We start from the raw sequence: 10,634 nt of genomic DNA on the forward strand, positions 1-10,634 counted from the left end.
CCTCCACTGGAGATCGAGCCCATGTGCCTGACCAGAATTGATCTGTGACCACTAGGTTCATAGGTCAACTCAACCACTGAGCCACACCTGTTACATTCTTTGAAGGTGAAATTAATCAGAAAATGATTAGTCCCTCAATGCTCTCACTTTTGTACATGAACATATCAAAGAACTCACCTGGAAAGCTAATGAATATTCTACTTGACAGCTCCTAGTCCCTCTCCCATGCTGCTGGCAATATTGGGAAATAAGAACATTTGCATATGCAACCCTGTCTCTGCTTAACCAGCTTGGTTCTCGGCATGTGTCCTTATCCCCCCACTGTGTGTGTTCTTGATTTCATAAATTTCACAGCACAAGTTGAGGTGAATTTTAAAGGATATTTATTAAAACTGGGGATAGTGAAACAAGGAAGGGCCTAGGATAGAGGGGAGGGACTAGGTGGGGAAATGAGCCTAGGCTGGTAAAAGATGAAATGGAGAGGGCTGATTGGTGGTTACACGTAAGACCTGTGATTAGGAACCTAGGGACTTAGGAATGGGGGGGGGGGGGGGGGGCCCTTAGGGTATTTGGCAGGTGCTGATTGGTGGTTCAGTGCTCAGGAATGTCTGGCTGCAGGTGTTTACCTCAGTCCATCAACTGGAGGAAGGGAGGATCTATCAGCTGGGCTGCTTTGGCTCACTAAGAAGTCAGAGAGAAGGGGGCCTTGGGACAGGGTCAGGTTTATGCTGATGTGCCAAAATGAGATTTACTCCTCAATAACTTCATCCGTCCTTTGGCGTTGGGAAATGTCACTGATGGGTTTCTGCTACCGTACCTGTCTCTCTCTGAGTAGGGTGATTTAAGCTATTTACCCTCTGGCTGGGGAGGAGAGGTACAAATCATCTCCTCTTAAGAGTGCCTGATGTAAGGAAGATAGGATTTACTAGAAGGCTGCAAACTGCTTGTTTAACTGTCTTGGTTCCCCTACTCTCTTCCAGCCTCCGGAACTGCGAGAAAGAACTTTCTGTTGTTTACAAGCCGCCTGACCGGTGGCACCTCAGTACAGCAGCCTGATAACTGGCTCGGTCTGTGTTCCCTTCCTTGTCATTTGACTCTGTTATCGCTACAAATGTCCCTCTTTATAGCTAGTATTTTTCATTGCTCTGTAGTCTCATTTATCTGACATTAATAAAACCACTCCAGCTTTCTCCCCCCGCCCCCAAACTTTTATTGTGGTAAAATATACATAACATAAAATTTACCATCTTAACTATTTTTAAGAATATAGCTTCGTGGTATTAAATACAGTCATATTGTTGTGCTGCCACCACCACCACCACCCACCTCCAGAACTCTTTTCATCTTGCAAAACTGAAACTGTATTCCCATTAGTCAATAACTCCCCATTTCCTTCTTTAAAAAATATTTTTAATTGATTTTTTTACAGAGAGGAAGAGAGAGGGATAAAGAGAAACACTGATGAGAGAACATTGATCAGCTGCCTCCTGCACACCTCCCACTGGGAATGTGCCTGCAACCAAGGTACATGCCCTTGATTGGAATTGAACCCAGGACCCTTGAGTCCTCAGGTCGACACTCTATCCACTGAGCCAAACCGGTTAGGGCAAAATGCCCCTCCTTTTTGAAGTTGAATAATATCCCTTGTACATAAATACACCGTATTTTGCTTATCCATGCCTCCTCAGTGGACACTGAGTTTGCTTCCACATTTCAGCCCTTCAAATCAATTGATCACGAGGCCTCTTGCTCAGTTAGAGCATGTTTAGAATGATGGCTGGGATGCCAAAGTCTGAGGCTGCAAATGTTTAGTGACAGCATTTCACTTTAATCTCCATCACTGCCCTGCCTTTCAGGCAACCAACACCCACGTGTTCACATGTTTCACGTGGAATAAGCTCACTGTCATCATGTGTTGCCAGGAGGGTTCCCATCAGGAGAGTTTGGGAAATGTGTTGTGACATCCTTTGTAAAGCTGCCAGACGGCCATTGCACCATGTTATTTTTTTTGGCTTGTTAGATGCTCTTTAATCACCTTTTTTATGTTATATAAAAAAAAATCTCCTGCTCATTCATTTTCTCGAAAACAGACAGTCATGCCAGAATGCACAATGTTTTTGCAATTGTACATATAGGACTCATCAGTTATCAGGGTAAATTTCAAAAGTGTTGGATACTTTTTAAAAAAACAACGGTATTGTTTTTATTACATAATATAATGATTTGCCTTTTGTCCTATAGAATGCTGCTCTCTTGCATAACTGTCTTTGCTTGGGTTAGCTTCCCAAACTGACAGTTGTTAAGCACAGGATATTTTAGGCTGTCAAACTTGACCCTTGGTGCCATAGCCAACATTCAAATAAATACCCTTGCACCTCAATCACTTTCTTACCACCTATAATTTTCATCCTTCTGTGACTCGGGGCAACGGAAACAAATGGAAAGGTGTTCCCCTATTGGCAGTGTGTAACAATGGCATCATAAAGAAAACTATAGTCCACAGTCAGGAGAGTTTTCGCTCTCCCTCCAGAGAGCATTTCCTTCCCCCTCTCCTTCCGGCTCTCCTCCCACCACCACCCCCACCACGCCCTTATAACTATCCCCTAACCCAGTGGTCGGCAAACTCATTCGTCAACAGAGCCAAATATCAACAGTACAAAGATTGAAATGTCTTTTGAGAGCCGAAAACCGACTTCTACGCATGGGCCACCAAGTTTCAATCGCACTGTACGTGTGCGCCCGCACGTGGTATTTTGTGGAAGAGCCACACTCAAGGGGCCAAAGAGCCGCAGTTTACCTACCACTGCCCTAACCTTTAATGGGCCCCATGAGACTTGCATCCAGGGGAGTAACGGGCAGCGGCAGCTCGCACCAGGCGAACCCCCTGAACCTGTCTCCAACTCTCCTGTTCTTTGACTTCCCTGTGAGCCAAGACAGCCCAGACTAGGCTCTCTGTTGCCTTCTTCTATGCCCGTCCTTGTTTCAATATATTTTTGCTGCATTCAACAAATTCTCGCTTGCTTTTCTAAACACAGACACTCACACACCAAGGACAGTCATTACCCCCAAACAAGATGCCCAGGGCCGAGGCGGCCCAAGGTCAGCTCAGAGCCTTGAGAAGGTCATTACCGATCCTGCCATTCTCAGCATGTGGGTGACGTTTCCACTTGGGGTCTCAAGGTGGCTGCAGCAATCCCAGACTGTGCGTGGACTTGACCTCATCCAGCGAAGAAGAAAAGGGGGCTTCTTCACCCGCATCTCTTTACATCAGAGCAGACGCAGAAACTTTTCACTCATTTTAAGACGATTAATGTTACATTCGTGATTATATTAATAATTCTTTGGCAAAAGGAAAGAGCCAGCAAAAGAACACGACAACACTTTTGACAAACAACAAAATCCAGAAACTCGAGTAGCTACTTCAGTAAGTACAGATTCAGGACTGACTGCTATTTTACAAGATAAATTTCTGAACTACAGGGGATGGTATGAAGCTTTTGGAGGCCAAATGTCTACAAGAAAGTTCCTACAAATAACAAAGACTTCTTTTAAAATATATTTTTTATTGATTTTTTTACAGAGAGGAAGAGAGAGGGACAGAGAGTTAGAAACATTGATGAGAGAGAAACCAAGGTACATGCCCTTGACAAGAATTGAACCTGGGACCCTTCAGTCCACAGGCTCTATCCACTGAGCAAAACCGGTTTCAGCAGCAAAGACATTTTTATGATTACAGAAAAAGAACAAGATCAGAGGACACTGCACAGGTAAAACTTTCACAGCAGAGGCCCACGGGCGAAAAGGGTCACAGACTAAATTTTTTAAAAATAGCTTCAGCCTTAACCGGTTTGGCTCAGTGGATAGAGCATTGGCCTTCAGACTGAAAGGTCCCGGGTTTGATTTCGGTCAAGGGCATGTACCTTGGTTGCGGGCACATCCTCAGTAGGAGGGTGCAGGAGGCAGCTGATCGATGTTTCTCTCTCATCGATGTTTCTGGCTCTCTATCCCTCTCTCTTCCTCTCTATAAAAAAGCAATAAAATATATTTAAAAAAAAAAAAAAAAAACACACCAAAAAACAAATGTGCTTGAATGTGAGGAAGAAAACATGTCTGGGAAGGCTGCCACAGAGTGCTGAGACTCATGGTGAGACTTTCAAGGAAGGACCGTGAGCGCAGTTGTGTGTGCAGGAAAGGCCTGGAGTGGAATGGCAGCGATGGCAGCACAGGGTCAAGGTGTTGCCAAGCAAAAGCAAAGGGGGTGGGGGTGGGGGTGGGGGTGGGGGTGTGTGCAGGGGATAAGGGAACTTTGCAAGGAAGCAATTCTAGTAATGAACATGGAATCTGGGAGGAGGGAAGAGGTGGTAAGGACCTGAGGGAAGATGGTTAGTAAGACAGAGGTGGTAAATGAATTAGAGGTCTCCGTGTCACCAGAGAAGGGGTTCTTGCCCCTTTTCAAGGATAGAAAACAAGAGAGGAGGTGAAACCGATTCAAAAGGAGAGGTTTACTGAAAACAAGGCAGGGGGCTCGTTTATCAGGGAGCACACACTGACTGAAGAATGTGGATCCGGCTTGTAGACGGCTGGGTTCTTCACGCAGGCGCAGGCGCAGGCGCAGAGCCGGCACCTCTGCTTTCCAGGTTCCCTCGGGGCCTGGCGTTCACCCGCTCAGGTGCAGAGCAAAGCTCTTGGGGAGTGCCCGAAGGAAAACTGCCCTGTCTAGGAGAGGCTTCCGAACTGAAGAGCCTTCCTATCTGTTTAAGAAAGGCTCGCTCAGTGGATAGAACATCCACCAGTGAACTGAGGGTTCCAGGTCGATTCTAGTCGAGGGCACATACCTCGGTTGCAGGCTCTATCCTGTCCTACTCCCTCTCCCCAGCATGTGTAGATTGAAGAGATAGTGGACCACAAACACTAACCTAGGTGATATAGAAGACTAGGACATAGGGATCAAAATACCAGATCGGAATTTCCTGAAATAGAGATTTTGGAGATGGGGTAAAGGGCATGACCCTAGGAGTGGCAGACATTTGAGATCAGAAGCATTTGAAATCCCAGGATGTTGGAAATCGCCTCTGGGCAGACTGAAGATTGACACAATAGAGAATGCATAACATTAGGAAAAATGAGAATATTCTGGCTTAAAACGAAAAATAGATGTTTGAATAAGCAGCTTGTGTTCTGCTTTCTTTAGACACAGATTTAAGAGGGTGGGAACTATGGAGGTGTGTACTTAACGGGGCTAGGAGAATTACATGCCCGGGGTTTCTGCGGGCAGGAGGGTGGACTGGTCCATGATCATTTGTAATGGTTGGTACAGGCCTGTGGGGGAAGAACACCGAAAGGTCCAGGCCCATTGAGATGTTAGCTCACGTTGTTGTTTTATTTTATTTTAAGTGTTTGGGTTTTTTTTTTTTTTATTGATTTCAGAGAGGAAGGGAGAGGGAGAGGGAGAGAGAAAATTAATGGTGAGAGAGAATCACTGATCGGCTGCCTCCTGCACGCCCCACACTGGGGATGGAGCCCACAACCCAGGCATGTGCCCTGACTAGGAACTGAACTGTGACCTCCTGGTTCATAGGTCAACGCTCAACCACGGAGCCACGCAGGCTGGGCTTAGCTCCCGTTGTTTTGCTTACAAATTGCACAAACGTTTTGTTCCTTTCTTGGGCAAGCTCCGCACACATGTTTACAATCTGGCTACAGAACCAGCCCCGGCAATGACGTTATTAAACACTGGTACACACGTACACAGCGGTGGCCATGGTAACAGCATGGTGCCTCTGGAATGTGAGCTTCTCAAACCCAGTGTCCTCAGCAGCCTATCGGAGGAAGGCCATGAAGACTTTTAAAAAGACACCATTTTCCTCCGAAACCGGTTTGGTTCAGTGGATAGAGCGTTGGTCTGCGGACTGAAAGGTCCCAGGTTCGATTCCGGTCAGGGGCATGTACATTGGTTGCAGGCACATCTCCAGTGGGGGTGTGTACAAGAGGCAGCTGGTCGATGATTCTCTCTCATCGACATTTCTGACTCTCTTGACTGTAAAAAGTCAATAAAATATATATTTTTTTTAAAAAGACGCCATTTTCCCACTCAAGGAGAAAAAGAAAAGCCCAGGCAGATGTGTTCACAAAGATTGCTGTGAGCCTCGGTGTCCTCCTGGGAGGCAGTCACAGCAGTGAACCCCCAGGACGCTCTGCTGTCTGGCTCTGGTTGACTTCCGTAACCAGGTCGAGAAGCCATCAACAATCAACCAAGCAAGGCTGTGAGGCCCTGTGACCCTTATCAACCAGTCTGCAGCCCTGAGATCCCCTGTTGTTGTTTTTTAAAATATATTTTATTGATTTTTTACAGAGAAGAAAGGAGAGCGAGAGAGTTAGAAATGTCAATCAGTTGCCTCTTGCACACCCCCCACTGGGGATGTGCCTGCAACCAAGGTACATGCCCTTGACCTGAATCAAACCTGGAACCGTTGAGTCCGCAGGCTGACGCCCTATCCACTGAGCCAAACCGGTTAGGGCGAGATTCCCTGTTTAAAACAGAAGGCTGGCCAGATGCCAAAAGAACGGAATCTTGGCTGCATCCAGTCAGGTACATAAAAACCAGAGGGAGCTTTTATTAGGTCCTCAAAGGCCAAAGGAAACACAGAGGTGGCAACTGAAGGAAGACCCTGGAGGGGTGGGAGTGAACAAAGGGGAGAAGTGGGGGTTCCTGGAATTCAGAAGCTTGGAGGAAGGGCATGAGGAGAAGTGGGACTCAGACCTCAGGGGAAGAATTGGAGCTGGTTCTGAGAAGGAGGAAAAGCTGAAAAGTCCAATCAAGCCCAGCTGCCAAGGTAGAGAGCTGTTGCCTCCAGGAAACTCCAGGTGCCGGAGGCAAACAGCAAGAAGCAGATGCTTTCCTCCAGCCTTGAGGGCTTCCTCTAGCGCCCCCTACTGGCAGAGCCTCGCTAGGTGCCAGCGACAAATCCAAACATGGTTTGCAGAAGCCCAGCTCCAGCAGCCTTAGGAAAAGAACATGTTTCCAGTTTGGGGCTGTGACAATAATACTGTTAGAAGCATTCTTGGACATACTTTTGATGCACCTGTGCACTCAAATTTGGGGTTATATACCTAGGCGTGTACTTGCTGACTTAATAGAGACATTTATTAACCATTGTGGTTAAGGTGTGGTACTACTGGGATTCCAATTTGCATACAGTATCTCAAATCACACTGTGGAAGTTGACCAGCTTTGGCCATTTGGATATCCTTTTTTTTTTTTTTTTTTTTTTTTTTTTTTTTTTAATATATTTTATTGATTTTTTACAGAGAGGAAGGGAGAGATAGAGAGCTAGAAACGTCGATGAGAGAGAAACATCGACCAGCCGCCTCTTGCACACTCCCCACTGAGGATGTGCCTGCAACCAACGTACATGCCCCTGACCGGAATCGAACCTGGGACCTTTCAGTCCGCAGACCGACGCTCTACCGCTGAGCCAAACCGGTTTCGGCTGGATATCCTTTTTACAAAGGCGCCCGATTAAAGTCTCTAGCCCATTTACAATTTTCTTTCTTTCTTTTTTTAAAAAAAATATATTTTATTGATTTTGTACAGAGAGGAAGGGAGAGAGATAGAGAGTTAGAAACATCGATGAGAGAGAGTCATCGATAAGCTGCCTCTTGCACACCCCCTACTGCGGATATGCCCGCAACCAAGGTACATGCCCTTGACCGGAATCGAACCCGGGACCTTTCAGTCCCCAAGCTGACGCTCTATCCATTGAGCCAAACCGGTCTCGGCTACAATTTTCTTATTGCTCTATTTATGAAGACCTTAAAATATATTCTTGATACAGCCCTTTTAATTACATGTATTACAAACATCTTCTCAGCCTGGGAACTTGCCTTTTTCACTCTCTCAGTGGTGTCTTGTGATGGATAGATGTTCCTATGTTTTTCTTTTAATCCTTATCTGAGAACATGCTCATTGATTTTAAAGGGGGGTGAGGGGGGGTGGGTGGGGAAGAGCCGAAACCGGTTTGGCTCAGTGGATAGAGCGCCAGCCTGCGGACTGAAGGGTTCCGGGTTCAATTCCGGTCAAGGGCACGTACCTTGGTTGCGAGCACATCCCCAGTAGGGGGCGTGCAGGAGGCAGCTGATTGATGTTTCTCTCTCATCGATGTTTCTAACTCTATCTCTCTCTGTAAAAAAAAAATCAATAAAATATATTTTTTAAAAGGGGGGGCTAGAGAGAGAGAAACATTGATGTGAGAAAGAAACATCGATTGGCTGCCTTCCCACATGCGCCTGAATGGGAATCAAACCCACAACCTAGGTATGTGTCCTGACCAGAAGTAGAATCTGCAGCCTTTAGGCGTATAGGATGATGCTCCAAACAGCGAAGCCACATCCGTCGGGCAGATGTTCCTGATTATAGGCAGTACAATTTATCGGCTTTTTCCTTTAGGGTTTGTCCTATTTGTGTCTTCTTTTAGAAATATCTCCTTATTCCAGGGACAGGAAGATATTCTCCTACATTATATTCTTCTTTTATCTCTTTGTTCATATGTACTGATGTCTGAGTAATTTCTTCAGATCTATTTTCTGATTTTCTTCTGTTTTTAGCAGTTTCTAACCACCCACTGGGCTCCTTATGAAAATGCTATATTTTTAATTTCTAGAAATTGTATTTTTTTCTCTCCAATTCTGCCTGGTTATGTTTGATAGCCCTTGTTCCTGCATTGTCTTTTCAAATTACTTTTTTTATTTCTTTAAATGTACTCAACATATGTCATGTGTATTTTGTACCTAAAGATTACAATATCTGCTGTCGCTGCAGGTGTGAATTTACAGTTCAATGTTCCTGCTTCCTTCTGATTTTCAGAATTGTTTGTGATGAATTTGAAAGTTCGTTAAAATGTTACCTATGGGAATCCTTCAATGCCTGGACTTAAAGCATGTTCTCCCAGAGAAGAATTGTACCTGGTCACGCCTGGAGACACTCCTAAATCGAGACCAGTTGCAACTTTTGCTTTCCTGGCCCCCAAAAAAGTTTGCGGTCTCAGTAATCGGAGTTCTGCCACTCCCATCCTGAGCCAAGACCTGTTTGGACAGCATCCCTGTCTCTGTCTTATATACCGAGGGTGTTGCCTTTGGGGGATCCCCGCTTCATGTCAGGGTCTCTGACTCAGTGTCCTGTTTGGTGTGGGCCTTGGGCTCTGTCTCTAGGCCCCAGATTTGGTCTGTGAAAGCCCTGGCCTTGGGCAGAAGAATCTGCAGATACTGCCAAGGCAGCACTGGCCTCAGTGCCGGCTTACCATTTTTGGTTTTATGCTTTTTTAAATTCCTCCTGTTATTGCTTTCCTTTATCTTTCTACTAGCCCAACCATGCACTTAAAATATGCTTTTAATAGTTCGTTGTTGTTACCCTCACCCGAGGATATTTTTTTCCATTGGGGTTTTTTAAAAAAGAGAGAGTGGAGGTGGGGTGGGGGGAGGAGACAGGGAGAGAGAGAAACATCGATGTGAGAGAGACCCATCGATTGGTTGCCTCCTACTCACACCTGCATGCCCTTGACCGAAATCAAACCCCTGACCCTTTAGTCTGTGGGTCGACGCTTTACCCACTGAGCCAAATTGGCTAGAGCTTTAGCCATCCTCTTGAGTGTTCTGTACCAAGAGGATTTCCCGTCCACCATATTGTCGGAAATGGAAGTCTGATCATTTTCTGTAGAAAATATGTCACTCATGCAGGAGTCCTGTAAGCGGGACATTTTTTCAGCAGTTGGTTCGATAGGTTTTACAAACCCACGTTTTCTCTTTCCTGCTCTATTCCTTCATGTCTGTTTAGAACAGTGTTTCCCAAACTTCTCTCATGATGAGAATCACCTGGTGGAGTTGTTAAAACACAGATTCCTGAATCCCAACTAAGAAGTGCTAAACTAGAATTTTTGGGAACATATAGGTAAAATTGTATACTTAACTAGTGCTCTAAGACAGATTTTATATACAGAGCACTAAGTTAGGTATGCAATTTTACCTATTAATATATGTTCTCAAAAATTCTAGTTTAGCACTTCTTAGTTGGGATTCAGGAATCTGTGTTTTAACAACTCCACCAGGTGATTCTCATCATGAGAGAAGGTGGGGAAACACTGCACTAACTAACGAGACGATACCCCAGGACCGCATTAGGATGGAAAAAAAGAAAGATCAGTGCTATGGGAGCACTGGTCAACCCACTGATACCCTCCATCAAGGTCAGAGCCATCTTTTCTCAGGATTTTGCAGTTCAGGGAGATCCAGGAGTGTTTCAATGAGGTGGTTTCCCTGATTGGGAAAATGCGCTACATTTAAATGGAGAGGATCCTGCCCAAACGAGAGGGGTGATGTCCACATAGACGCTCTGTCAGCTTAGTCTGCGGGCGGCTTTTGGACAATTCCAGGCCTCGCCTTGTGCGAAGACATTCATTACAACGCTTGAAAGAAAAATATCCTCCCAACAAATAGCCTCAGGTCCCTGCTGATTGCTTGTTAAGGATCCTTATGCGAACTTGGAGCAAGTTCTGTGTCTTTTTAAGACACCAGTCTCTGTGTCTTTTTAAGCCGGAAAGATCACCTTTCTCCTTCTGAACGGGGCTGGAGGAGGAGGACCA

This window comes from Pipistrellus hanaki, assembly GCF_964339955.1.
Source record: "Pipistrellus hanaki genome assembly, chromosome: 12".
NCBI lineage: Eukaryota > Metazoa > Chordata > Mammalia > Chiroptera > Vespertilionidae > Pipistrellus > Pipistrellus hanaki.